Source organism: Macaca thibetana, chromosome 4, assembly GCF_024542745.1.
Source record: "Macaca thibetana thibetana isolate TM-01 chromosome 4, ASM2454274v1, whole genome shotgun sequence".
Lineage (NCBI taxonomy): Eukaryota > Metazoa > Chordata > Mammalia > Primates > Cercopithecidae > Macaca > Macaca thibetana.
In genome coordinates this window covers 145,795,048-145,822,689 of record NC_065581.1, presented here as the reverse complement: position 1 = coordinate 145,822,689, position 27,642 = coordinate 145,795,048, and the positions used below count along the sequence as shown (strand labels likewise).

Here is a 27,642-nt window from a genome sequence, read left to right as displayed (position 1 = left end):
AGTTGACTGGACACCTCTTCCATTGACTGGACGTTCTTCTGTGCTTTTTCTCCTGGCCCTTGGAATGAGATGTTGGTAATGTTGCAGCCTGCCCAGACACATGTAAGCATTTGCAATGCTCCAGTGAGACTGCTGATCTCTTCTCATAGTGGCCTCACCTTATTGGTAGATTTCTCTCAGCTCCTACTCCATGCTGGTCTTAAAGGCTCCAGATTGTTACCAGGGCTTGGGCAACTATAACAGCAACCAGGAGATTGATTGAGATTAGTCATTAGTTGCAGTGGCTTATCAAAGTGCCTTGGATGTGATCTGAGTTGAGTGGTTGTAACTGAATTGATCTCCTCTATTGACAAAATATAAAAAATATTCCATGTACTTGCAGAACAATTCTTGTGAGGTAACAAAGAAAAGAAAGTACCATTATATGAACACGTATCAGCCTACCTTCACTCCTCCTGTGGGGTAAAAGTCAAAGTGTGCCTGCTTTTCTTTTAACCAGAGAGGCTGATGATCCATAATCCTCTCCAGTTTAGTGGCTCCAGGAGACTAAGAAGTTCTGGAGTTGACACGGGCTTCTGTTTTTTTCTTTGGTGTCTCCCTGACTGAGAATTGGCTCCAGAGCTTGCTCCAGAACAATCAGGGGGAACTGAATTTTCAGCTCTCATTAGGCAATCCCCTGACTACTAAGGACCTACTACTCTGCTTTATCTCTCTCTTCTCCATTCTGAGCCTGCTCAGAAACAGAGATTTTCCCTGGACAAAGTTGCCTGGTAGTAAATGTAACAAAGAAGGGTGCTTTCTGCATCCACCATCTCCCGTCTGGACCCTGGCTTTTTTGTTCCCTGTGCCCTCCAGGTTCCTTGTTTCATGTCAAGACCCATTTTCAGGTTCCATTTGGGAAAAAGTAGTACACTTTCATTATAAACTGTAAATAAATAATAGCTAGCTATTGTCTTATTTTTATTAGATATGTACATATGTATAAATGTGTATATCAAATATGATATTATCTATATGTATTGTACTTATGAACAAAAAAGGACATGAATTATTTTTAATGCTAGGTGCGTAAGTAAAACAATCATTTGAATGAAGTTAACAAATCAAAACCTAAATAGTGAGGATGAGGAAATTTGACGTTGGGTGAGAAAATTTTACCGAAAACATAGGTTAAGAATACTAAATATAATTGAGAATTAATGTTCTCTCTAAGCTTTCTGATATCTGAGGGCAAAATGACAATATGATTGGGTTCATAGATCTTATTTTGTCCTTGACGAAAGGAAACACAAATGTTTAAAAGGAGAGATAAAATGATAAAATATCTATAATCTCTACACTCTGAGAAAAATTTAAACTCACAAATCCTCTTATGTAAGGGTTATGAATATATATTACACATTACTGTATGTTTATGTAATATATACATGGGCTATACGCAGTGCATATGTATGACTATACATGTTTATAGAGGGTATATATGAGACTATAATTTTTAAAATTTTATTAGAGAATGTGTGAAAGGATATTTAGGTGGTGTGCATTGTTCCTTATCTCCTCAGACCACACCACCAACACTACCCTCGGATCCATGCTTTCCTCTGCAGGAAGCAGAATGCTCTTCACCAAGTAGGAAGCACATTCCCATGATGCCCTTCTCCAGTACAGTGTCTAGGGGTTTCAGGAGATGTCTAGTCCCAAAGCTGTACAACTAATTCAGTAATTCCTCAGTCTATGAGATTACCCTCTGGTGAAGTCACCCTGGCTTGAGGGTTGGGTTGGCACAGATCATTGTTAGTAGTTATTTGTCATTGGCCTTTTAGTGTATTACATTTTTAGTGTAGATTTTCTACTTCAAGTCAACCCTGGCAGCCAGATTGGCTGCTGTAATGAAGTTGTGTGGATATATTTTCTACTCTGGGTTAGTGACATAACGGAATAGGCTTTCTTTGGGTTAAGGGTAACAAGTTAATCTTAGCAACTTTAAAATTATTTTCTGCTTGCTATATTAGAAGATATAAATATCAATTGTTTGGGAATTTTTTTATTTTTATTTTTCTTCCAATACTTAAGTAAAATGCCATTAGTAGGAGTGATTTTCCGTTAGAAAACATTTTAATCTGTGCATGCATATATTCTTTCTAGAAAAAGAAAAACATCCATTCATGAGAGTCCAGGGATACATGAAAATAAAGCAAATGAGGAAAGACCTATTCACATTCCTCCAAAAGATCATAGAATATTAATACTGAAAAGAGTATCAACTAATATGTAGAGATAAAAATCAGTAGTATTCTACCTACAGTTCTTTCATTTTAAAATAATATTTATGAAGAATTTGACAAAGGTAATCAGCCATGAAGTAATGATTCAAAGTACTTAGACTTCTAGAAGAAGTATTTAGTTTGGGGTAAAAATGAGTTAGCAATGGGTATTTCCTTGGTCCTGGAGAATGCCACTGTGCTCACAGACGTAAACACACGGCTCTGAAAAGCTAATCACACCTGCGGTGTTACTGGCTGTTTCTCTTAGAAGTTCTTTCTGATATCTGTGTCCTCTTTCCAGATCTGCTGCTCCCTGGAATCATGTTCCTGGCTCCTGGTAGTCCCTGACTTTACCTGTCTGTTCCAGGAACTTGCCTTATGGCCATTTGTTCTGATGATCAGTTTGGACAACCACCCTTTATTCCACCACCTCAGACCATAGTCAACATCCTGTAACCATCATAGCAGTAAGTAAGTACTTATTTCTTCCCTCATAGACTGCTTTATTTTAAAACAATTTTTCAGATGGGGTCTTTCTTGAACAAGCAGAGGATGCTTGGAAGCATTCCTCGCATACACTGTGTTGGGTCATTCTTATCTTCATATCATGTCTCAAATGTAGGCAAAATCTATAGGTGTCTAAACCTACCAGTGCTTCTTTTCATGCTTGATGCTCCCTTAAGAGGAGAATTAAATGGAGAACAGGAATATCTATCACATAATGAGGGACAAACTTTAAAGGGCAAATATTTCAGAGAGATACTGAATAGGGGGTTGAATTCATCCTAGGTGTAAGTGACTGATACCTGATCTTTTCCCTAGTCATATGGGTGGTGACGAGCGGAGGCAGAAACAGACAGGTAACAAGGGAAATGAATGTGTTCAGAGAAAATCTGGGAGCAATGTGGAGGAAAAAAATTGGGTTGGGGAAGAGGCAAACCTGGAGCCTGGGAAACTTCATAAATTTTACCTACCTCAAAATGGTCCCTGAAATCAGCTCTGCATAAAACCTAAATAAGTTTTGGATTGCCATTCTGGTTACATGCCTCCCCTGGCCAAAATATTAATAATTGGAAGTTGATGAGACATGAAAATTTAGGTGGAAATCCCTAAAGATGAAAGTGTGTAAATGCCAATCATCACTCTACAATATGATACCGGTACCCACTGATTCTTAATTCACATCTCCCTCTCAGTGCCAACTTGCTTTTCCCCTGGTTTTTCTTATGTCAGTAAATGACACTTCTTTTATTCCAAGACTCAGGCTGAAAACTTTGTAGTCATCGTGATTCCTCTATTTCCTTCAGATTATGGGGTCAGCATAAAATGCAAATTTGTTTCCATAGCTGACGGGCCCTTCAGGGTCTGGCTCCTGGTTAATCCCTGGCTTTGTCTCCTTCCATCCTCCCCTTGCTCATCACACTCCAATGCCGTGGACTTTCTGCTGTTCTTGGAACACACATATGTGCTCCACCTCAAGGCCTTTGCACATGCACTTCTCTCTGTGTTACTCTTTTCCTGAATACCTCTCTGGTTCACTCCAATCAGGTCTCTGCCCACATAACATATTACAGAGGCCTTCCCTGGCTACTGTATCTTAATTAGCACTTCCCATTACTCTCTGTTTATTTTGCATTTTTTTCATTATAGCATTTACTATTACCTGACATGACATAATATTACATGCCATGATGTTATGTATTTATACATGTATTGATGTATTGATCAATTGCGTCTCTCCCACTAAAAGGTGTTATATCAGTTTTTCATATCTGTTATTTGTTTCTCTTTTGTAGTCTCAAGATTTGTTGAATGAATAAGTAAATGAACGAGAGGGTGATGTTCTTGGGAGGTAGCCATAATCTAGAACTATGTACATTAAAACGACGTTATGGTTCAGGCAAGGGTAAAAAGCAGGCAACTACATAATTTTCAGGGTGTTACTGGAAGCCACTTACTGTTTAACCCTAGGTGCTGCCTGCTTTCCTTGGTTACCAAGGGTAGGTGTTGCCATCTGGTGGGTCAGAGGTAAAAAACTCTATCCTGGTGCCTCCCTGGGGAAACCAGTCCCCATGCAGAAGATGACAACAAATCTAGGGAAGATCTTTTTCAACTTCTTGAACATCAGTTTTTTTTTTCTTTATGAATTAGATTACTGTCAGATGCTTTTCTAAGGAAACTCACATCACAAACACTTAAAAATAACAAAAGTAAACCCAGCAGTGACAGTAACTACACATTCCTGAGGAACTTGGGGGAGGAAGGAGACAAGTTTCAAGCCAGAGTTTCGTGGTGACTAAGTATCCTATAACTTTGTCTGACAACCCTCTCAAACTGTGGGGGAGTCCTATGGGGACTGCTTCCAGTCTGGGCTACTTGGTACAAAGGTATGAATACATTAACAATAGACAATATAGACAAATTCTGTACTTGTATAAGGTAAAACTATATGATCCTTGTAAACAGAGAAGTCTCTTCTTTCTTAAGTAAAAGACAGACTTGAAATAGACAATAAATTGATAAAAGGAACCAACAAGTGTATGGTGTATAGAATTTGTGAGGCCATGACTGGCCAGACTCTTAAAAGCATGGAAAGTGTGAATTTCAGAGACATGGAAGGGCTCAGCGACTACAGAGATAAAATAGTAAAAGAAAACACAATCCAGGAAGAATAAAATGGAAATTTGAGCCAGTAGCTGTTTTCTTATTTATAAAGGGGTCTTTTGCAGAAAATAAGGAACTGCTGCTTTTTACTGCCTTGTTTTTGAAGTCCCCATGACAATCTACTCCTGTGAAACTCATACCCAACTTTCAGAGCAGTTCCTTGACTATGTGATGGTTGAACTTTGCAGCCTGGAATGTCCTTCATCTCCCTTTGTTATCTGTTATTTAGATTTCAAGGTAGGCACCTCCCCAAACCTTTCTATAAAAACAAGTGCTCTGTGTTCTTTTCTTCCATGGCATCATAATTTGTTTACACCATCACTGTGCCACACTGGCCCACAGTAGCGCTTTCAAGACCTGCTCCTCTGATAGTCTGTGATTTTTCATCAAGGCAGTATTGCCTTATTCATTTTTAGAGAGTAGAATTTTTAGCAGATTTCACCTTGTCTACCAGTACTTTCAATGCTTCAGTTTTCTTTTATTATTTATTTATGTATCTATTTTTAAATTTTGTATTCAAGGGGTACATGTGCAGGTTTGATACATGGGGTATATTGTATAATGCTGAAGTTTGGGCTTCTATTGATCCCATCATCCAAGTAGTGAATATAGTACCTGATAGATAGGTTTTCAACCCTTGCTGCCTCTCTCCATCCTCCTTTTTGGAGTCTCCAGTGTCTATCATTCCCATTTTTGTGTCCATGTGTACTTAATGTTTTAGCTCTCACTTACAAGTGAGAACATGTGGTATTTGATTTTCTGTTTCTGCATGAATTCACTTAGAATGACGGCCTTTCAGCTGCATCCATGTTACTATAAAGGACATAATTTTGTTCTTTTTTTATGGCTGTGTAGTAGTCCTTGGTATATATGTACCACCTTTTCTTTCCAATCCATCATTGATGGGCACCTGGGTTGATTCCATGTCTTTGCTATTATGAATACTGCTGTGATAAATATACAAGAGCAATGTGTCTTTTTGGTAGAATGTTTTATTTTCTTTTAGGTATATGCCCAATAATGGATTGCTGGGTGGTAAGGTAGTTCTATTTTAAGTGTTTTTGAGAAATCTCTACACTGCTTTCTACAGGTCACTCTCCCAACTTTAAAGTAATCTGTGTCTCCACTAACATTGTGTTTGTATTTCTCCTGCTGCATTTGTCATAGTCTGTGCTGCCTTAGAACTACCTGAATTTATGTGGGACCCTCTTGAGGGCAAGAGACAAGTCTTATCTTGTATTCTCTAATATGCCTATCACAGTAGCTGGTCCTTAGTGAATGCTCAAAAACAATTTCTACATTGTACTGGAGGAGCTATTGGTGTAGTTGAAAACTTTTTTTTTAACTTAGGTAAGAAATTGTCTGACTGTGATGGTTGTTAATCATTGTTTAAGTAATATGATGTGTAATTTATTTTTTGAAGATTATGTAACTAAAAATGGAATAAGTTCATATCTTTGAAGGGAGAAGAATGGATGTCATGACCTTACAACTTAGCTTATTTTACATCCAAAATTTAGTAAATTTCCTCTACTTTTATATCTAATTTTCAAAATGATATTTGTACTCTGCCTTAATAATTTCAAGCATGCTAATCTAAACATGCATGTGAAGTTCTATAGCGAAATGGAAATTCAGAAATACCAAAGGCTATTACAACTACAACAAGCTTGGCCACAAGAGACCATAGTACATTTAAAATAAAAATCCTGTAAGATCCAAAAGATTGAATTGCTAATAGTGGAATTTCAGGCACAGAGGAGGAAAAGGGTAGATTTCATGATAAGATTTGATCAGCCTTTCAAATTATACCATGAAGGATAAGTGTCTATTCATATTCCGGGCTGGTAAAAAGACAACCAGTTATGCCATCCTTTCCTTACATGATTGAAAGTAATTTCTTCAGAAAAAGGGACTTATGATTAAACTATAAAAATGTAGAGCAATCTATGGAGTCTTTTCTGTATCCTTGCTTGCTCTATTGTTTTACTCACAGTAAGTTACTCAGCCAACCTTATTAGATGGTTGTGTCATGGACTTTGCTCCTCTATGTAAACAAATTTAATATTTTACTCTTTCCTTCATTCAAATGTTAGATATAATGTTATAGCAGGGATGATTTTTCTCACTGGAAGAATATGAAATACAGGTTCTATGTGTTTGGGGCCAGTGGAGAATGCCCTCTTATTTCTAATAAAATAAATAGTTCATTGAAGTAAAAGAAAAGTCAAGGAAAATCTCCCTTTGAGTATTCATTTTGAAAATCTTACTGAATCAATGTGGTTAAAATTTTTCACTTTATTTTATAGATCACATAAACATACTTCCCTCTTTTCCCCAAGCCCCATTTGTTACGTACCCTTTAAGATACTATATGCATTGTTAGTGATATCTAATGGGCAATATCTAATATTTCTGTTAGAGATATCCAAGGCAATCTCTAATATTTCTGTTAGTGATATCTAAGGCAATATATGGTATTTCTGCAGAGGAGAAACAACATTGACTTTTTTGTTAGTCTTTTCAAGTGGAAGGTTAAGAAATTTCAGTATTTGGGAATTTAGTCAACTCTAAAACAGATATTCCTTGAGGCCTGTTTTATTTTAAGGACGGCATTTTTGTTTTTGCACATAGTATATTCTAAATTAGCTGGCAGAGAAGATATTATAAAAATGGATTCATTTTGGAGTTGCACTGTGGAATTCTTATTCTGTAGATGGCTCTGTTTATTAATCAATCCAAGTTCCATATTTTTACTATAAAAAGGATTGTGTTTCTTCAGAATTATGCTAACTTGTAACAGAAATGCTTTCCTATGAGGCACCTGCCATAAAATAAAACTCCTCTAGAAAGAGCATAAGGGTGGTGATGCTGTGTTATTCTGTATCTTCCAGGAAATCTCAAGAAGTATATGCTTCTCTGAAGGTCACATGCCTCATTGCTCTTGGAGGATAGGTTGACTTCAAGTTCATGTTCTTCTCTTTTACTAAAGTTGCATTTATTGGTCTTAGATTATCTGTCAAGAAGGATGGGAAGGAAAATTAAAATGCAAGCTCCAAGAGGGTACATGCTGTTTTGTTCATCATTCTCCAAGTGTCTAGCATAGCTTGAAGCATAAATAGGAATTTAATAAATGCTTATTGAATGAATGAAGGTCAGTGTTTTCAGGTTCATAATCTCATTCTTTATATAGGAGATTCTTTATGTTCATAATCTCATTCTTAATTACTTCACTAAATCACAGAGATTAAGAATAAGAGTTTTGGCATCAAGCAGGCCTGGATTAACTGTTGACTTTGGTTAAGTTACTAAATATTCCTTTAAACCTCAATCTCTTCATCTGAAAAGGTGAAAAATGTGGTTGTGTATGTGAAGTACTCTGAAGTATTTGGCACATAATAAACTCATGATAGATGGGCTTTATTATGAGTAGTAGATTTTATAGGACATTTGCTTGTATTTGTGCATATAAAAATCTACTTCAACTAAATAAAAAGTATCTAAATAAAGTGAGAGTTTTTTCTTTTTTTCTTACTTATTCTGTTACCTAAAAATGGGTGGTCTCCGCCTGAGCTTAAACTGTATTTTATTCTTGAATTAATACTTCTCTGTGTATGTCTGGACAACTGAGTAAGGGTCTTGTCTGGGGATTATATATACTGTATAAAGCACAGAAGTGCTTCCTGGAAAGGGCCATGATGGCAGAAATGAAATTTGAGGCATATTTCCTTAGTCAAAGTCAAAGGCAAAAGATTAGAGTATGGTTTTCCAGTTGCTCAGCCAGCTCAAGATTGAGTGCTAGATTAAAACTCTTAAATAAGAATGAGCAAATATTACTAAAAGCCAAAAGCAAACATTAAAAACACTATCTCAGCAAAATCTCCATTAGTCTTTAAAAACATAAGACATCTTCAGCATCATTGGTTCTAGCAGTGTCTGCAACTGGGGAGACGAGGGTATGACTTGGGGAAATGGCACCATCAGAACACAGCGTGCCTGGCCAGCCTGAAACAGCAACCTCAGTGGAGATATCTTCAGCCTCCCCAGCAGCACCGTCAGCATGGCCACTCTTATTTGTGTATCACCAGTGGCATTGATGACCCAAGTATTAACATGACAGTGATATGGTGCAACAAAAGAAGGAAATATGAGTTGCCAGCCACATGGTAACCAAGAACACTAGTTCAGATGTACTAATATTAGGAACTTGTTAGGAATGGCACCTAACAAGTTTCTAGCTAGATTTGTGAAAAAGTTGAGGAAAAGTTCAAGTTTCTGCATGATTGTAAGTAAATGCAAGTATAATAGAGTTTTGAGATTGTTGGTGTGCCCTTAGTTTTTCCCTGTAGACTATGATGTATGGTCCACTTTGAGAGGAAATAAGTCAATGTAAATTGTGGTTAAAAAAACCTTTAGATGATCTTGACTTGATAAATATTTAGTGTTACATAAATTTTGGTGGGTACAAAGAAAATGCATGATTATCATCCTTGAGCAAAAATTGCTTTGGAAGAAAACAAGATTAATATTTCATAGTTTTTAAAAAATAAATTTCTCATTTTGTTCTGTGGAATCAATTATAGAATTCCTACTGAGAATTATTCAATAAAAATCTGATTGTCATAATCTCTAGTTTTAGAGGGAGAAAGGGAATTATGAGTCACCTACAATTAGTGTTGCTCTATATTCTCTTTGGGATCATCTTTATTAGATGATGTTCATGAAGTAGGAGTGGATTAAAATTTGTTGGTTCTGCAGGAAGTGAAAAAAGTATGACATTATGCTGCATATTCCAAAGATGAGGAGATTCGTTTATAAATTAGTGGTTTAGGAGTTTGGATGCAAACAACAGAAACTGACTATGGTTAGTAGATATAAAGTTTGTTTTTTCTAAAGATATAACGTAGGTCACAGAATTGATAGAAAAATCTTGATATTACTCCTATGATCCTCTTGATAGAGCATTATCCTGTATCAGTTAACTATTGCTGTGCAAAAGCCATCTAAAACTTAATGATTTAAAAAATAGGAGTTTTGTAATTGATCATGAGTTTGTAAGTCAGATGGATGACTTTCTGATCTGCTCCAGACTTGGCTGATCTTGGCTAGGCTCACTCATGCATCTGTTGTCAGCTGGGGCATCTGACATGTTTGGGGGCTAACTGGCTAATGTCTGTAGTGCTGGTGATAACTCAGCCATATGTCTTTCCAGTGAGCCAATCTAAGCTTTTTCTTACAGTAGCTATATACATATGTAGTTCTTATGATAGGTATATACATCTATATGTATGTAGCTACTGTAAGACTAGTGTGTATACACACACACACACACACAGTCACACACATACACATGTCTATTAACTCTTGAGATCGAGGTTCAACATTGGCATACCATCACTTCTGCCCCTTGGCCAAATCAAGTCAACAGAGGAAATAAAGTCTACCTCTTCTTGGGAGGGGCTCAAAGCCACATTGAGAAGTGAATGGATAAAGATGAAGAGGCCAGGGAAAGAATTGGGAACATTCTATTAAAGCCTACTTTTAGCTCCCTAATTCCAGGATCCCCAGAAGCTTCCATCAATCATGACATCAAACTTGAATTCCAGAGTTGAATGATCTTAATCAGGTTCAGATATGGCTTCTTAGATATAGCTCCTTTTGATTCAGAGATGTATGAAGTAAAAAGCAAGTTAGCTGTCTTTCCCACAGCCAACACACAGTTGTGAGATATGCAAACAACACTTCCATCAAAAACAGGAAACATGGGAGTCACTGGTTTGTAGCAGCTATGAAATCCACCTGGGAACTTTTGCAGGTCCTCCTGTACTAGGAGCTGAGAATGCTCCTTAGTTGGACCTGGGTTCTTTTCCCTGGGAGTATCTTCTCAGCCCACTTGTCTCTACTGCTTCTTAGAAGTGGTTGGTTGCAGTCCACTGGTTTTTCTCACTCTTTACCCTGTCATCTTTCCTTGTCCATCACCTCTTTGGCTGATTCTGAAGAAACAGTTCACTTTTGCCAGCTAATAAGATTTTTGAAACTGATTCTTTCCCGTAGAAAGTTAAAGGCTAAAACCCTTTTGCAATTTGAACAATTTCAGTTCCTTTTAGCCCAAGCTGTTGGTATTTTCACATGTGTACTTCCTAAAAAATCTTCCTATGAATTGAATCAAAATCCATTCCTTCTGACAAAAAATAAGCATGCTGCTTTTGAGTTACTGCTACTTTGGGATGACTTCTGTGGAACCACAGTCTTAAGAATCCAAAAGGACTAACTTAGTCCTTTTGACTAAATTAGAAAACCTGTAAACCGTCTTAATTCTTTTTTAGATTTTGACTCTTGGTTTAATCTTTGTCCTCAGGCTGGGGACACTGGTTATGAGAAGTTCTGTTTTCCAACTCGCCAAGTTATGGCTCATAATATTCTCTCCAAATTCTGCTTTCAAATTTGTCAGTGATTTCTTTATGTTATCTTTTTTCCACCTCTGTATAATATCACACACAGCTACAACACTTTTAACATTTTTCCTGGAGACTTCTGTAGTCAAATCCAAAAGTTCACTACGTACACTTTTCATCTTTCAAGTAAGGCAGTCAACTGTTCTGTCACCTGCTTCACTACTCCATAATACAGGCCACCATATTTTCATCCTCTAGTGTTATTTTCTCACCATTTTTTCTGACTTTTGCTAAGTTTGCCCACTATTTTCCAGCCTCTGCTTCTTACCAGTCCCTAAACCAATGGTGTCTTATATGTTTTTAAGGCAGCAGCCCCTTTTGGGTATCAATTTTCTGTATTTTTTAGATATTGCTGCATAATAAATCACTCCAAAAATAATATGAAAAGCCCTGGTATTTTATTATCGGTCACAAGTCTATGGGTCTGCTTAGCAGTTCTGATCTTGACTGGCCTTGTGCACATGTGCATCATTCAGTGGAACGACTGAGTGAAAAAGGGTGTCTGGAGGTTGGTTGCTGTTGGCTGATGTTATCCAGCAGATGAGTCTAGAATTATTCTCATGATGCTGGACAGAGTTTCAGGAGAGAGAAAGTAGAAACATGAAAGGCCTTTGGATGTCTAAGCTTGGAAGTGGCACGCAGCCACTTTGGTCCATTCCAAGGGCCACATTGAATCATAGGGCCAAACTAGATTCAGGTGGGGGAATAGATTTTACTGCTTGATGAAAGAAACTTAAAAGTCACACTGCAGAGGCATGAATAAAGGAAAGGGTGAAGAATTAGGGCCATTTTTGACATCAATTCTGGCTCTTGGGGATCTATGGAGTCAATTCTATAAGTCAATTCTATAAGATTCCTGGCTCTTCCTATCTTCTCTTGGAGAGAGTACAGCAATGCTCAATGCGCGCATTGGAGTGTGGTGGCATATGGGTTCATTGCCTGCTACTGACAGTAGTGGATAACTCCTAAAAAACAATTTATCTCCATTGTTATAGCTAATAGCTCAGATCTTTGGGATTGTGGAGGATATCCTTGAAGTGCTTTGCCAACCCTGCAACTTACTCCAAAAAATTACCTGCCTAGCAAATTTATCCCAAGATATGGTTAGGCATAACCCCTTCAGGTGTTTTAGGGAGAATGTGAGCCAGATTTCATAGGATTACTGTTTTAGTGGTACAGTACTACCCCCTTATCTGTGGTTTCACTTTCTGTGATTTCACCCACCCGTGGGCAACTGCTCTCTGAAAATACATATGGTACGATAAGATAATTGAGAGAGAGAGAGAGAGAGAGAGAGAGAGAGAGAAAAGAGAGAGACTACATTTGTGTGACTTTTATTACAATATATTGTTACAATTGTTCTAGTTTATTATTTGTTATTGTTATTAATCTCTTGCTATGCCTAATTTTAAATTAAACTTTATCATAGGCATGTATGGATATAGGAAAAATCATAGTATATATGGGGTTTGGTACTATCTGTGGTTTTAGGCTTCCACTGTGGGGGTCTTAGGAAGCATTCCCGTGGATAAGCGGGTACTATTACTGTATTGCATTTTGGCATGTTAACTTAAGATTTCTTTCTCTTGTTTCTACTACTCACCTTTCTTATCCCTTTCTCCTAGCTTTCTGTATGAGCTGCCTTCAGGGTGAGGGATTATTCAGAGTAAGAAAAGGGTAAAATCGTTAGCATTTGAACTTCTAGGGAGACGTTTGTACATCATCAAAAGCCGTGATTCTGGCATAAACAAGAGGTTAGTCTGAATAGTTAGGCAGATCGTTGTGCCTTTGGGAATAAAGATAAATCAGTTGACCTAAAGTGGGAGTGAAACTGAGAAAAGAGAAGAATAAAATTGGTTACTGTGAGTCCTTGGGAAAGGAATATGCACCTGGCTTGTCTTTGGGGTTGAAGCCCTTTGTGTTAGGGAGGCAATAGAAATGTAAAACAAGTTTAGGGTTCTTCAAAAAGGGGATCTATACCTTCTTCCCCAGGTTGCAATCAGGAGAAATTACAGGTCTCTCTGAGAAATGCTGGGTGTAGCATGGAGCCAGGGCATGAGTATGGCCCTAGTTGACAGAGATGTGTAATCTGATGGATCCTATATCTCACTGTAGGGTGGGAAAGGCAGTTGGCAGTGTCTGAGGTTCCCTAGTGATGGCCAAAAAAGCTGGCTGACTTACAGGCATCTTGCAGTGTTGGTCATGCCGGACACAGAACGCATGGACCGGGAGAATAGAGGCCTTGAAAGGGTTCCAGATGACCACAGCAGATTGCATTACATGTCAGCTGAGATCCTGTGGTCTGAGCAGAACTGTGGCACTCTCCCTTGTGAAATTAAGAAAACAGCCCCTCTCTCTGAATTGTCTCTAGGAAAACTCTGTTTACCCAAATGAGACAGTAAAATCCAGAAAAGACAGTTTACTTTGAACTGGGAAGATCAATGTTTCTGTTATCATCAGTAAAAATGGAATTTGAGAGTTAAGTACACTTATAGAAATACATTGATTTTCAAGATACACATTTTTTCACATCTTAACATATCTGAAATTGAGATACAGCTCAAAAATCCATGGCGTATCATAGTTTAGTTGGCAGTGATTTCTCTTTCTTAATAGTACGCAAAATAACACTGCATCTTACAAATGATGGTGTCTTAAATTCAATGAAATACAGTATAATGGAATTTATATCTTTGCATACTTGGGATTTGTAAATCTCAGTTTTTGCCAGTGAAAATGCTAGTAATTCAAGACCGGTAGCTCAGCTATTCTTGGCATTCCTAACTCTTCTTTTATTCACAATGACACCTTTACTTTTAGTCCCACAAGCCTAGGGAATGACAGCTTAAGGCTGTGGGGGCATCTAAGATGGAAGGAGCTGGTCACAGCTGCTTGGAGCTGAATGCCACTTGGGGCTAGCGCAGCAATGGCATAGGGGTCACAGGTCTACTTGTGATCTATCTTTAACATTTTTGCACATTGTCACACTTTATTGAGGGACCCTCTGAGATTCACCTGCATGTGCAGTTCTTCCCCACATTGTTAATTGCCATGGAGCTCCCCTTCACCACTATGAGGAATCCCAGGATGTTCAGACCCTTGAACAATCCCGTGAAAATCTGCCTGAAAACCAGCTTCCTGTAGGGTATGGGAGTGGAATGAAATCTTCTTAGCTTTCGCCATGCACCACTTTTAAAGACAGCACCCTCCAAGACTAAATAATCTGACTGCCTTTTCATTCTCTAGAATGGATGGACTATTCTCTGGCATAGTCCACTGCTGTAACAATTTCATTGTAAAGTAAACACACGATTCATTTTTTTTTTCGTGGCATTTACCCTACATGCAAGTTTCGGAACTTTGGCACCTAGTGTCATGATCTTAACATGGGCAGTGCCTGATTAACACTGGCTTGGATTCTCTTCTTAATTCCATCATTTCATTCTGGTAATATCCCTAGAAATAATCTTTTCCAATATCACCAGAAATAAGCTTTTTCAGAAATAATCTTTCTCCAAGCATTCTGCATTCAAGGAAACAAAAGTATAGGTAATTCTCCACGAGTCCATTTTCTTATACCCTCTGCATGAAATTTCCTTTAGGGATTAACCTCATAAATTCATTCAATATTGCAAATCTCAGCTTTCTGGTTCTGAACTGTATTCTCCTAGAGTGCCCATGGTTCTTTGATCATATTTTTCTTTACTACATTATTCTTCCATTGAAGAAGCATTCCTATCCCCATGACTGAATCTACCCCATTCCTTGATGCCACCTTCTAATAGTGCAACTTCCATGGTGAAGTGTTCCTGGATCTGTTCTCTGCTGTCAGACACTGCTTGTGTCTCAATAATCCAAGATATTGGTTCTCCCAAATACAACCCCTTTATCATACCCACAACATCTCAAAGAGAATGCAGGTATATCCATTGCCAGAAAAATCAAATTATACCATTAGGTAATTATAAATACACAAGAAGCCTGAAGATGATGCAAGACATTACTTTTCCCATCAAATCAGCTTTAAATTCAGAGACTCTACCTCAGGTAGATGCCTAAGGTCCCTTTGTTTGTAGGAGTATGGCACCAGGTTCTGGAAGTTCTCAGGGTTTCTCTCAGTGCCACTCTAGGAAGTTAATGTAAGAGCCTTACCACAAAGAGCTGGAAGAGGCTTTTCTTTCTTTCTTTCTTTCTTTTTTTTTTGAGATGGAGTCTTGCTCTGTCGCCCAGGCTGGAGTCCAATGCGTGATCTCGGCTCACTGCAACCTCCGCCTCCTGGGTTCAAGCAATTCTCCTGCCCCAGCCTCCTGAGTAGCTGGGATTACAGGCGTGTACCACAACTCGTGGCTAATTTTTGTATTTTTAGTGGAGATGGGGTTTCACCATGTTGGTCAGGCTGGTCTCGAACTCCTGACCTCATGATCCGCCCATCTCAGTCTCCCAAAGAACTGGGATTACAGGCTTGAGCCACCGTGCCTGGCCAGAAGCTTTAAACCCTTCAGCGTTTCCAAAGTCAAGATTATGAAAAAAAAAATCTGTATTTGAAAAATATTGGCTTTATCCTCACATAACTCAGTGGGCTCTTGGGCTAGCAGTCTCAGTATCTTTACTATGTTTTACCTAAGAGCTTCCCAAATCTCCTCAACACGACAAGAAGGATGTGTTCAGAAGAGGGTGATGAGAAAAGAAAATTCTATTCTAGAAAAACTAGTTTCATTTGCTTTATGATATAGTACTATCTCATCCCTTTCCCTGCTTCCTCAGAAAAAAAGTTTCCAAGTCTTATAAATGATCTTTCCTTTGTAACGTGCACTTTTTCTTCATTGATGTCTCCAAAGTAAATGTGTTTGATTAGGTCACTGGGATTATATCATAAATTATCCAAGCTATAGAAAATTAGCTATGGCATTTTTCTGTTACAAGGGTGCAAAAAATTTTAGTGAGTTTGAAAATAATGCTGTTTCTCCACATAGTTGAATTTTGCATAAATGTATTTTATTTTGGACCTCATAAAAGAGACTTAGCTACTGAGAAACCCAAAGTATCTTTTTCTTACAAAACTGCTTCACCTATAAAGTGTGGTCTTGTAGCATGGACTTCAAGGATAATATTACAGTAAAATTTCTTTCTTTCTTTTTTTTTTTAAGACAGAGTTTCACTCTGTCACCAGGCTGGAGTGCCAGTGGCAGAGTCTTGGCTCACTGCAACCTCTGCCTCCTGGATTCAAGTGATTCTTGTGCCTCAGCCTCCTGAGTAGCTGGGATTACAGGCGTGGACCACCATATCTAGCTTAATTTTGTATTTTTGGTAGAGGTGAGGTTTAACCATGTTGACCAGGCTAGTCTCGAACTCCTGACCTCAAGTGATCTGCCCGCCTTGACCTCCCAAAGTGCTGGGATTACAGGCATGAACCACCACTCCTGGACATATTACAGTAAAATTTAGAGGGTACATTAGCTGAAAGTAAACAAGATTTGTCTCCAATAAACTGGAGGAAAATGTTCTGGGATGTATATTGCTGGTGAGAGGGGATTGTTATAGTATTTCTACCAAATTTGGCAATGCATATTGATATCCTTAAATGTAGCCATAGCTCTTGAGACAGTAATTCTTGTCTTATGAGAATTTATCCTAAATAAACTACTAAAAGTACACACAAAGTTTTACGTATAAGGGTGTTCCTCACTGTATTATTTATAGCAGCTAAAATCTAGAAACAACACACGTTTGACAAGAGGTATGGTAGATTGCAAATGGTCACAAATTCTTCGCAGTATCTCCCATGAAGAAGTGGGATCTATTTCCTCACCCCTTGAATCTCAACTGACCTTTTGACTTGGTGTGACCAATAGAATGAGGCAAGAATGACCTGTAAATTCCAAGCACAGGCCTGAAGAGACCTTGCAGCTTCTGTTCTGTCTCTCAGAACCCTGCTACCACATGAACAAGCCTGGGATAGTCTCCTTGAGGGTAAGAGACTTCAGGGCGAGTGAGGCCCAGCCATTTGAGCTGGCTCAGTAGGGCCCTGGCATGGGAGTAAGCCCAGCTAACACTACATGGAGCTATTGAGACATCTCAGTTGTGCTCAGTCCAAATCGCTGATCCACAGAATTGTGAGCAAATACATCATTATAATTTCAAAGTTACTAAGTCTTAGGGTAGGTTATTCTGCAGTAAAGACTAACTGATATGCAGAAGAGTATTTTAATTCAGTGTTTCCCACATTGTGTTGTATAGTCCACTAGTATCTCATAAGATATTAATAATATAATAGATATGCATTATCTAATGTAGAGGTATAATAATGTGTAAGAATAGATTATATGATAATAAAATCATGAAAAAGGATACCATTGGTAGTCAAATAAGCATGGAACAATTTTAAATTTACTACTGATATAGGGGTTAAGAAGAAATTATTTAGGCAGATAGTGAGGATAAAGCAGACCCCAAATCATTTTCTTTTCTAACAAGGAGTAGCCTGTAAAATCGAGCTGCAGACATAGACAAGCAAGTTTGAAGCTTTCATGGGTGAATGCTGGCAGTTGTGCCAATAGGAAAAAGCTAACCGGGACTAGGCAAGTTCAAAATGATGGCTCCATTTTCCCTTCTTTTTGCCGGCCACATGTTTAGCAAGGAACAGAAAACATAGTGCCACCAAGTGGAAAGCCTATTTGCCTAATAAGATTAGGGTAGGGTGTCCAGCCTTCCCCGCATGCTATGTAAACGTCACACCTGGTCCAACCAATCTGTGGGCCCTATGTAACTCAGACACCGCCTCCTCAAGCCTGTCTATAAAATCCCGTGCGCTCTGCTGCCGGCCGGAATTCCCAGTCCGGTGTCCCTCTCTCTGGCAAGAGAGAGAGCCCTTCTCCTTTCTCTTTTGACTATTAAATCTACGCTCCTAAACTCACTACCTGTTTGTGTTCCTGTCCTTAATTTTCTTGGCGCGAGATCACGAACCTCGGGTATTTACCCCAAAGATGCGGCTGCACTACTCTTTTTCAGTTTGGTCATGCACATTAACATATTAAAACTCTGAGAAATTCTTCCTAAAACATTTATTAACAGTGTTTGTCAGATTTATTTTTAAGACTATTCTCTTATCTTGTGTAACATCCTCTAACATCACACCAGATGGTACTACTGTTCCAAGGAACAGTGTATGGGAGAAGCAGTTTTTGTAAACTATTATTATTTACATAATAAAATACCTGGCACCATTAACAATATCATTTTGCAGTGTTTTTAATAAAGGTAAATATTCTTACACTATATATAATGTGACTAAATTTTGTGAAATATGTTTTGTATTATATATTATATGTATTTTATACACTGAAAACAGTTTGCAAATATATTTTGATAGTAATGTATGCTGGATAGTAGAGTTATGAGTGATTTTAATTTTCATTTTAATAATCCTATCATTTCAAAATTTTCATAATTGCTATGTTCTTTTAAATATTTTAAAAGATGAGTTTTTTAAAAGTACAATGGACCTATGGACAATTTCCCGGCCACTACCGCTCCCTTCATCTCTTTACTTCATAGGCCACAAACAAAGGAGTGCACATCCTCTGCAATGTACATACCCTTAGCATTCCATGAACTATTCCTTTTAATGAGGCTCACATGCCAAAAACACTTCTTATTTTCTTCTTCTTCTTTAATAATGCTAAAGTAGATAGTAATGCTAGTTAATTGGTCAGCCAAACATTGTGTGTGGGAAGTTTGAAGAAATTGCAAATCATACCCTGTAGAAAATATACTGGGCATCGAAATATTTTTACATAATTTGCTCTATAATATTTAGTAATTGCAATCTCAGAATACTAAGTATATTGTACCTCTAATAGGATTTACTTTCTTTCAGCTCAGTTAATTATTTTGTTTTGTAGTTTGTTTAATCCCTGATTAATAAATTTCAAAATGCTAGATAAGTCATTCTAAAATAATGTCTGATTAACTGTGCTTGTAAAATATCAGGATGAGGGACTCCATGCACCTTCAAATCTGTGTTTCACAATGTTCACCCTTTTATTATTGTCTTCTCACATACTATATATTCAATAAGCTATTACTGAACAAGGTGTAATGTCTAAACTAATACTCTACACTATAAAATAGTATTACATATTATGCTATAATGCTGGAATTTTATGCCCCCATAAAATTGTTTTAGGAAATGCTTTTTGGGTCCAGGCTTCAGGCCCTTTTTCTTCAAGCACATCTCATTTTAAAAGCAGTTTAGTTGGCATTTATTTTTCTTAAAGATCAAATACCATGAAACATGATAGAATATTGATCACCTCCATTTACTACTTTCAGAATCCATTATCTCTGTTGTGACAGAGAACTGTTAACACTGCATGGTTTGGTAGCTCACCAAGATTCATAGAAAGATTTGAGCAGAGGCCTCGTGCAGTGCACAGGATGGCATCCAGGGCACTTACAGGGAACTTCTTGGAGTCCTCTCTGAACCCCAGTTCTAGCTCAGATAGAGTATGACTTTGTCAAAATTTTTATTCATTCCTAAATACAAACAATTTTGATGGCTATACAAGTTCCTCAACCTTTATTCTGCATACATGTCTATTGAATTTTACATTCATGGTCCAATTAAAAAATAATTGGAGAGCAAGTAAAACCATTCCTAAAACAGTTGAGAGGAAGTAAAAACAACAAATAAAATAATAAAAAAAATTAAATCAGATCACATACTGGTATAATATTTATACAAATTTTGTCCCAAACAGGACCTCAAAAGATGGCATAGAACAGGAAAAATGGTTACTCTCTTTATTAGAACAATTCTAAAGGATATCTTATCTTTTTCTAGATACTTACTCAACAAATAACATAAATTTAGATCAGAAAATATTTCTACATACACTATTGAAGAAAAATCACGAATGCACATTGTAATGTTACTTGTTTCTTAGAAATTAAAGAGATGTTGAACTTTGTTAAAATTAAAACTTTTGTGGAGTTTATTAACAAGGTGAAAAAAGAACTTACAAAATTGGAAGAAATATTTACAAATCATATATCTGATAAGGTACTGGTATGTGGAATATATAAAGAATTTCACAACTCAATTTTAAAAGGACAAACAACCCAATTACAAAATGGGCAAAGGATCTGAATGGACATTTTTCCAAAAAGATATACAAATTGCCAATAAAAACATGAAAAGATGCTCAATGTTATTAGTCACCAAATAAATGAAAATCAAAACAACATGCACTACAATGGCTGTAATCAAAAAGACATAATAACAAGTGATGGCAAGGATGTAGAGAAACTGGAACTTTCATACACCACTGGCAGGAATGTAAAATGGTATAGGCACTTTGGAACACAGTCTGGCAGCTCTTCACAAGAATAAAAACAGAGTTATTATAAGACCCAGTAATTCTTCCCTTAGAAATAAAAAAAGTCTACATAGAAAACCTGTACACAATGGTTTATAGCAGCATTATTCATAATGGCCCAAAATGGAAGCAGCCCAAATGTCCTTCAACTGATGAATGGATAAATAGAATTAATATCTCTATACAATGGAATATTATTTAGCCATAAAAGGCAATGAAGTATTGATAAATGCTACATTGTGGATGAACCTTGAAAACATTATGCTAAGTGAAAAAGCCATTCATTAAATACTGACTTGATAGCATCCCATTCATTTGAAATGACTAAAATAGACAAATCTATTGAGTTAGAAAGTAGATTAGTGGTTGCCTAGGGCTAGGGATCTTCAAGGGAAACAGAGAGTGACTGCTAATATATATGGAGATTTTTGGGGGGCATGATGAAATGTTTTAAGACTGATTGTGGTGTGCCTACTTCTGTGAATTATACTAAAACCATTGAATTACACCTTTTTTTTTTTTTTGTCAGAGTCGCACTCTGTCACCCAGGCTGGAGTGCAGTGGCGTGATCTCGGCTCACTGCAACCTCTGCCTCCCAGGTTCAAGCGATTCTCTGCCTAAGCCTCTCAAGTAGCTGGGATTACAGGTGTGTGCCTCCATGCCAGGCTTATTTTTATATTTTTAGTAGAGACGGAATTTCACCATGTTGGCCAGGCTGGTTTGAACTCTTGGCCTCAAGTGATCCATCCACCTTGGATTCCCAAAGTGCTGGGATTACAGGTGTGAGCCATCGTGCCCGGCCACATTATGCACTTTTAATAAGTCTATTGCATGGTATGTGAATTATATCACAAGAAAATTATAAAATTATATCTCTATTAAAAATGGAAGCAAATACTTCTGGTTCTGCTGAAAAGGAGGATTTCCACTTCCACCAAAAATTGATAGCTCCATTATTCCTCTGTTGTTCTCCTTACAACTAAATGTACTCTAGACATAATTCAAAAAGCATAGGAATACTCTGAAGAGTGGAAATAAGAAGGTGAGCATCTGAGGGACCTCAGGACTTTAGGAATGACATGGCAGTGATATTGCTGAGTTTACTTATTGCCTCCCATACATCACAGACAGCATCACGGAAGCCTCCAATCTGGAACTGGCAAGAGACAAAATTGGCTCCAAAAACAGCTTTTCCCTTCAGGTAAGGGATTAAAAAAAGTGGTCTAGCAGCAGAAAACCAATTTGACAATACCCACCCTATTCCAGCCAAACATCAGTGGAAAAACCATCCTGTGCCTTCCACAGTTTCAGTTTTGCCATATTGGGAGTTGATTTTCCACCACCCCTCCCGCCCCTCCGACCTGAAGAAGAAGGCAGCAATTCTGATTCCCCCACTGTGCGGTGTTAGTGGGACCCAGCTGGAAGCTGTTTTTCCATCTTCTGCCCAGCAGAAGCAGTCAGCAGTTATCTGATTCCCCTACTGATGGATTATTGGCAGAATGAAGGGGCAACTGATCTTCTATCCCCCATCAGGGAGAAGCAGGCAGCCCTCTGATTCTCCTGCTGGAGTAGTACTGGTGAGGCTGTGGGAAGTGGATCTTGTATTTTCACCTGGTAGAAGCACATGATGCTAAGAGTCCCCTTGTCAGGGTAGTGTCAACAGGGTCCAGTGGCATGCTGAACATATACTCACATTCAGCGGTGACAAGACTTAAGGCAGTGTAAGGCAAGGCTAGTTGACAACACTGGACTTTAACACCTACCATCCCATGTAAGCAGAACCCAGTGGGGAACTGATCCTACATCCTCACCTAGCATTATGAGGTGGAAGGAGGTGGAGGCAAGTAAGGTTAGTTGGCACCTTGATTTTCCATCATGTCCCTTGATTCAGTGGAGAGCTGTTTCTGACTCCATAATGTAGGAACAAAGAGGTGTGAGTCAGTCCTCTATTCTAGTCGCAGTGGAACTCAGATTAGATCTTAAAAATCCACTCAGAGCCGACAAAACAGTGCAAGTCAGCCGTACACGTTTGCTGTCAGGGCCCAGAGGGAAGCTGATCGTACACACCTACCCATCCATTATGTTATACCTAAAAAGAGGGACTGCCTGCTGAAAAAATGATTCAATAGCATCCAGAGTGTCACAACATAATATACAGAATGTCCAGAGTATTATAGAAAATTGTTACCATACCAAGAACTAGAAAAATAACAACATGAATGAAAGAAAAATCTATAGACACCAACACTGAGATGAATCAGATACTAAAATCATCCAGCAAGGATTTTAAATGGTTCATAATAAAAATATTTCAAAAACCAGTTATTAATTTTTAAAACAAATGAAAAAATCTCACCATAGAAATAGAAATTATATGAAAGAACCAAACAAATTTTATTATTATTATTATTATTATCATTTTTTTTTTTTTGAGACGGAGTCTCGCTCTGTCTCCCAGGCTGGAGTGCAGTGGCGCGATCTCCACTCACTGCAAGCTCCGCCTCCCGGGTTCACACCATTCTCCTGCCTCAGCCTCCCGTGTGGCTGGGACTACAGGCGCCCGCCACCGTGCCCGGCTAGTTTTTTGTATTTTTTTTGAATAGAGACGGGGTTTCACCGTGTTAGCCAGGATGGTCTCGATCTCCTGACCTCGTGATCCACCCGTCTCGGCCTCCCAAAGTGCTGGGATTACAGGCTTGAGCCACCGCGCCCAGCCCAAACAAATTTTAGAACTGACAAATATAAGAACTAGCATAAAAGCTCTGTTGATAGCCACAGTAATACAGTGAGGTGAAAAGGATAGAATCAGTAAAATACAGATCAATAGAAATTACTCAATCTAAAAAACAGAAAGAAAACAGAATAGCAACTCACTCGTGCAACCTCTGCAAAGCCCCCAGAATTTCAGAAACTAGTGGGACAATAGCAATAAAGCAAGCATTCATTCTAATCAGATTTCCAGAAGGAAATGAGTGAACCTGAAAAATTTATTGAAGAAATAAAGGCTGAAAATTCCCCAAATTTAGCAAAAGACTTAAATCTATGAAAAAAGTAGCTAAGAAAATACTAAATTAGATAAATCCCAAGAAATCTATGCCAAGCTACATCATATGTGTACTTCTGAAAACTGAAGACAAAAGAAAAAAAGATCTTGAAAACAGCCTGAGACAAGCAGCATACTACTTATATGGGAGTATCAATTTGAATGACAGCAGATTTTTCATTTGGTACCATGGAGGCCAGAAGTAAGTGGCATAATTTTTTTCAAGTACTAAAAGAAAATAAATACCATCCATGAATCCCACATTCAGGAAAAATATTTTCAGAAATGGAGGAGAAGCAAAGACATTCTCAGATGAAGGCAACCTAAGAAAATTTGTTGCCAGCAAATCTAACTTTAAAAATGACTAAAGAAAGTTCTTTAAATAGGAAGAAGATGGTAACAGAGTAAGATTTGAAGGTTTCAAAAGGAAAGAAGAGTATCAGAATGTGTAAAAATAGAGATGAATATAATGCAGTGATCCCCAACCTTTTTGACACCAGGGACTGGTTTCGTGGAAGACAAATTTTCCATAGACCGGGTTAGTGGGGGATGGTTTCAGGATGAAACTATTCCACCTCAGCTCATCAGGCATTTGATTCTCATAAGGAGTGCACAGCCTACATCCCTTGCATGTGCAGTTCACAGTAGAGTTCATGCTCCTGTGAGAATCTAATGCTGCTGCTGATTTGACACGAGGCAGAGCTCAGGAGGTGAAGCTCTCCTCTGCCACTCACCTCCTGCTGTGAGGCCTGTTTCCTAACTGGTGATGGAACTGGTACTGGTCTGTGGCCTAGGGGTTGGGGGCCTCTGATATAATGGACCATCCTACTTCTCGTAAGTTTTTAAAATTATATTTGATGGTTGAAGAAAAAGTTATAAGAGCAACTGATCTGGTGCTCAATATATGTAGAGGGAACTACTTAAGACAATCATATTTGAAAAATAGAGGGGAAAAAGGACCTAAATAGATGTTTTCTACACTTCACTTGAAATAGTAAAATGTTGTGAAAATGTATGTGTGTATTTTAATACCTAGAGCAACTACTAAGAAAGCTCTACAAAGTGATTTTCTCAAAAACTACAAATAAATCAGGATGAAATCTTAAAATATATTCAGATAATTCACTGGAAGGTAAGACAAGAACAGAAAACTATATAATGGTAGAATGTAAGCCCTAACATGTTAATAATGACAGATATTGACTGAGTTTGTGTCCCCTGCACATTCACATAGTGAAGCTTTAATGTTATGGTATTTGGAGGTGAAGATGTTGGGAGGTGATGAGATCATGAGTATAGAGCCCTCTGATGGGATTAATGTCCTCATAAGAAGAGGAAGGGAGCTAGTTCTTTCTCTCTTTCTGTCATGTGAAAATACAAAATAATCGGGGACTTCAAGACTTTACTCAGCAATTGATAGAAATACTACACAGAAATACAGCAAGGATATAGAATTGTATAATAAAATCAACCAAAAGGATTTATTTCACTTATATAGAATACATCATGCAATAACAGCACAATAAACATTTTTTTTCAAATGCTCTTGGAACATTTACTAAGATAGACCCTATACTATGCCATAAAACAAAACTTCACATATTTAAGAGAAATGAAATTGTATAGTTTATTCTCTGGTTACAGTAAAAACAAACAAGAAATTAGTAACAGATAACAGGAAAGTCTCTATACATGAATAAATTAAACAACAGAATTCTAAATAATCCATGAATCAAAAAGAAAATTGCAAAGTAAATAGAAAAATAGATAAAATTGAATGAAAGTAAAATAAAATATATCAAAATATGTGGGATGTAACTAAGGCAGTGCTGATGAAAAAAATTATAGTTCTAAGTGCTTACATTAGCAAAAAGGAAGGTCTGAAATGAATAATCTAAGTTGATAAATCTGAAAATTAGAAAAAGAGAGCAAAATAAACCCAAAGCAAACAGAAAGATGAAATAACAAAGAGAAGAAATCAGTGAAATAAAAAATAGGAAAACCATAGAGAAAATCAATGAAGATATTTCTAAATAACAAGAAAGACTCCAATAAAGTCAATAATTTCTAGCAAGACTAGCAATAATTTCTAGCAAAATCCATATCAGGAATGAATAGGTGATATGATGACAGGTCATGCAGACACTAAAAGGATAACACAAATACTATGATAATGTAATACTCATAAATTTGACAACATGGAAGAAATGGATGAAAAAATCTCAAAAACACAAACTATCAAACTTCAACTAAGATGAAATAAACAATCTAAATGATACTATCACCATGAAAGAAATTAAATTTGTAACTAAGAACTCCTAAAAATAAAATTCACCAAAAATAGTTTCACTGGTGAATTCTATCTGGCTTTTAAAAATTAACACTTATTTGGCCAGGTGTGGTGGCTCACATCTGTAATCCCAGCACTTTGGGAGGCCGATGTGAGTGGATCATAAGGTCAGGAGTTCAAGACCAGCCTGGCCAAGATGGTGAAACTTGATGTCTACTAAAACTACAAAAATTAGCTGGGCGCAGTGGTGAGTGCCTGTAGTCTCAGCTACTCGGGAGGCTTAGGCAGGAGAATTACTTGAACCCGGGTGGCAGAGGTTGCAGTAAGCCAAAATCATGCCACTGCACTCCAATCTGGGTGACAGAGTGAGATTCCATCTCAAAAAACAAACAAACAAACAAAAACCCACTAATTTTTTACACAATTTATTTCAGAAAATGAAATGAGAGAAAAATCTTCTCATTCATTTTATGAGGCTACTATTACCTGAATATTAAAAGCAGATAAAGACAGTATCAACCCCACCCTTCAAAAAAGAAAAAAAACAAAAAAACAAAAAAACTACAAACACAATATCTTCCATGAACTTAGACACAAAATCCTCAACAAAATATTAGCAAATTAAATCATGTAATGTGTAGGAGTAATGTCATTAAGGTCATCAAATGCTGCAGAGTGGGAAGTCCTAGACTCTCTTTTCCTCCACAAACACATCAATTCAACAACAACTCATGGATAAATTCCCTGTATAGGCAATCTGGAAGGTAATTGAAAGTCTCCTGCACCCTTGTCAAATGTGAAACTATACTCACTAAAGCTGATAGGGAAATTTGGGACACCCTCTTACTGTAATCCTTACCCCAGGCACAACACCATATGATTAGAAAGAGACTGCCAAACCCTCAGCTTTTCCATGGAGAAAAATTGGTTCATGCATCTAGCACATTGACTTTTCTACAGAGAACTAGCTTGTCTTGCCTGCCACATGGGGGGCGAATAGAGATGGCTGTTTGGCCTTGTAGATTCTGCCATTCCTCTTTTCCCATTAGCACAGAGAGACCAGATGAAAAATCTCAGCTCTCAACTTCCTCCTGGGGAGAGAAAGAGTTGATCCTTGTGTCCAATGTTCTAATTCTCTGGGACTGCCCCAGAGAACTGGTATCTACTTTGCCAGTCTTAGACCTCTAATGGGTGTTGTGCAGTCTAAATGCCTGGGGGAGAACAGAGACAGAGGCTTGGGCTGGTAGATGCCATAGTGCCTTCCCCTGACTCAGCACAGAGTGAGCAGACAAAAACCACAGTTATCTGCCTCTCCCTGGGGAGGAAAATAATTGGTCCCAGTGAATGATGACACTTTTCCAGGGGCTTCCAAAAGGATTGGCTCCTGACTTGCCTGACTTGAAGTGTTAAAGGGACCTGAAGTAGTCTAGCCATGCAGGGGAAAGTTAGAGGAGAAATGGAGATTTGTGCTGTCAGTCACCATAGACCTACTTCCTGGCTTAGCACATAGCAAGTGGTCAAAAATCCCCAGGATATAGCTTCTCCCTGG

General features: G+C 37.8%; 1 long non-coding RNA gene across 1 annotated transcript in view; it reads left to right on the top strand.

Moving 5' to 3' along the window:
• The window catches only part of LOC126953289 (uncharacterized), a 79,647-nt gene that overhangs the window by 16,238 nt on the left and 35,767 nt on the right, over positions 1 to 27,642 (top strand). The window contains exon 3 of the long non-coding RNA XR_007725179.1: positions 2,566 to 2,735. This is a non-coding gene — a long non-coding RNA (uncharacterized LOC126953289). The remainder of the gene's footprint in view (positions 1 to 2,565; positions 2,736 to 27,642) is intronic.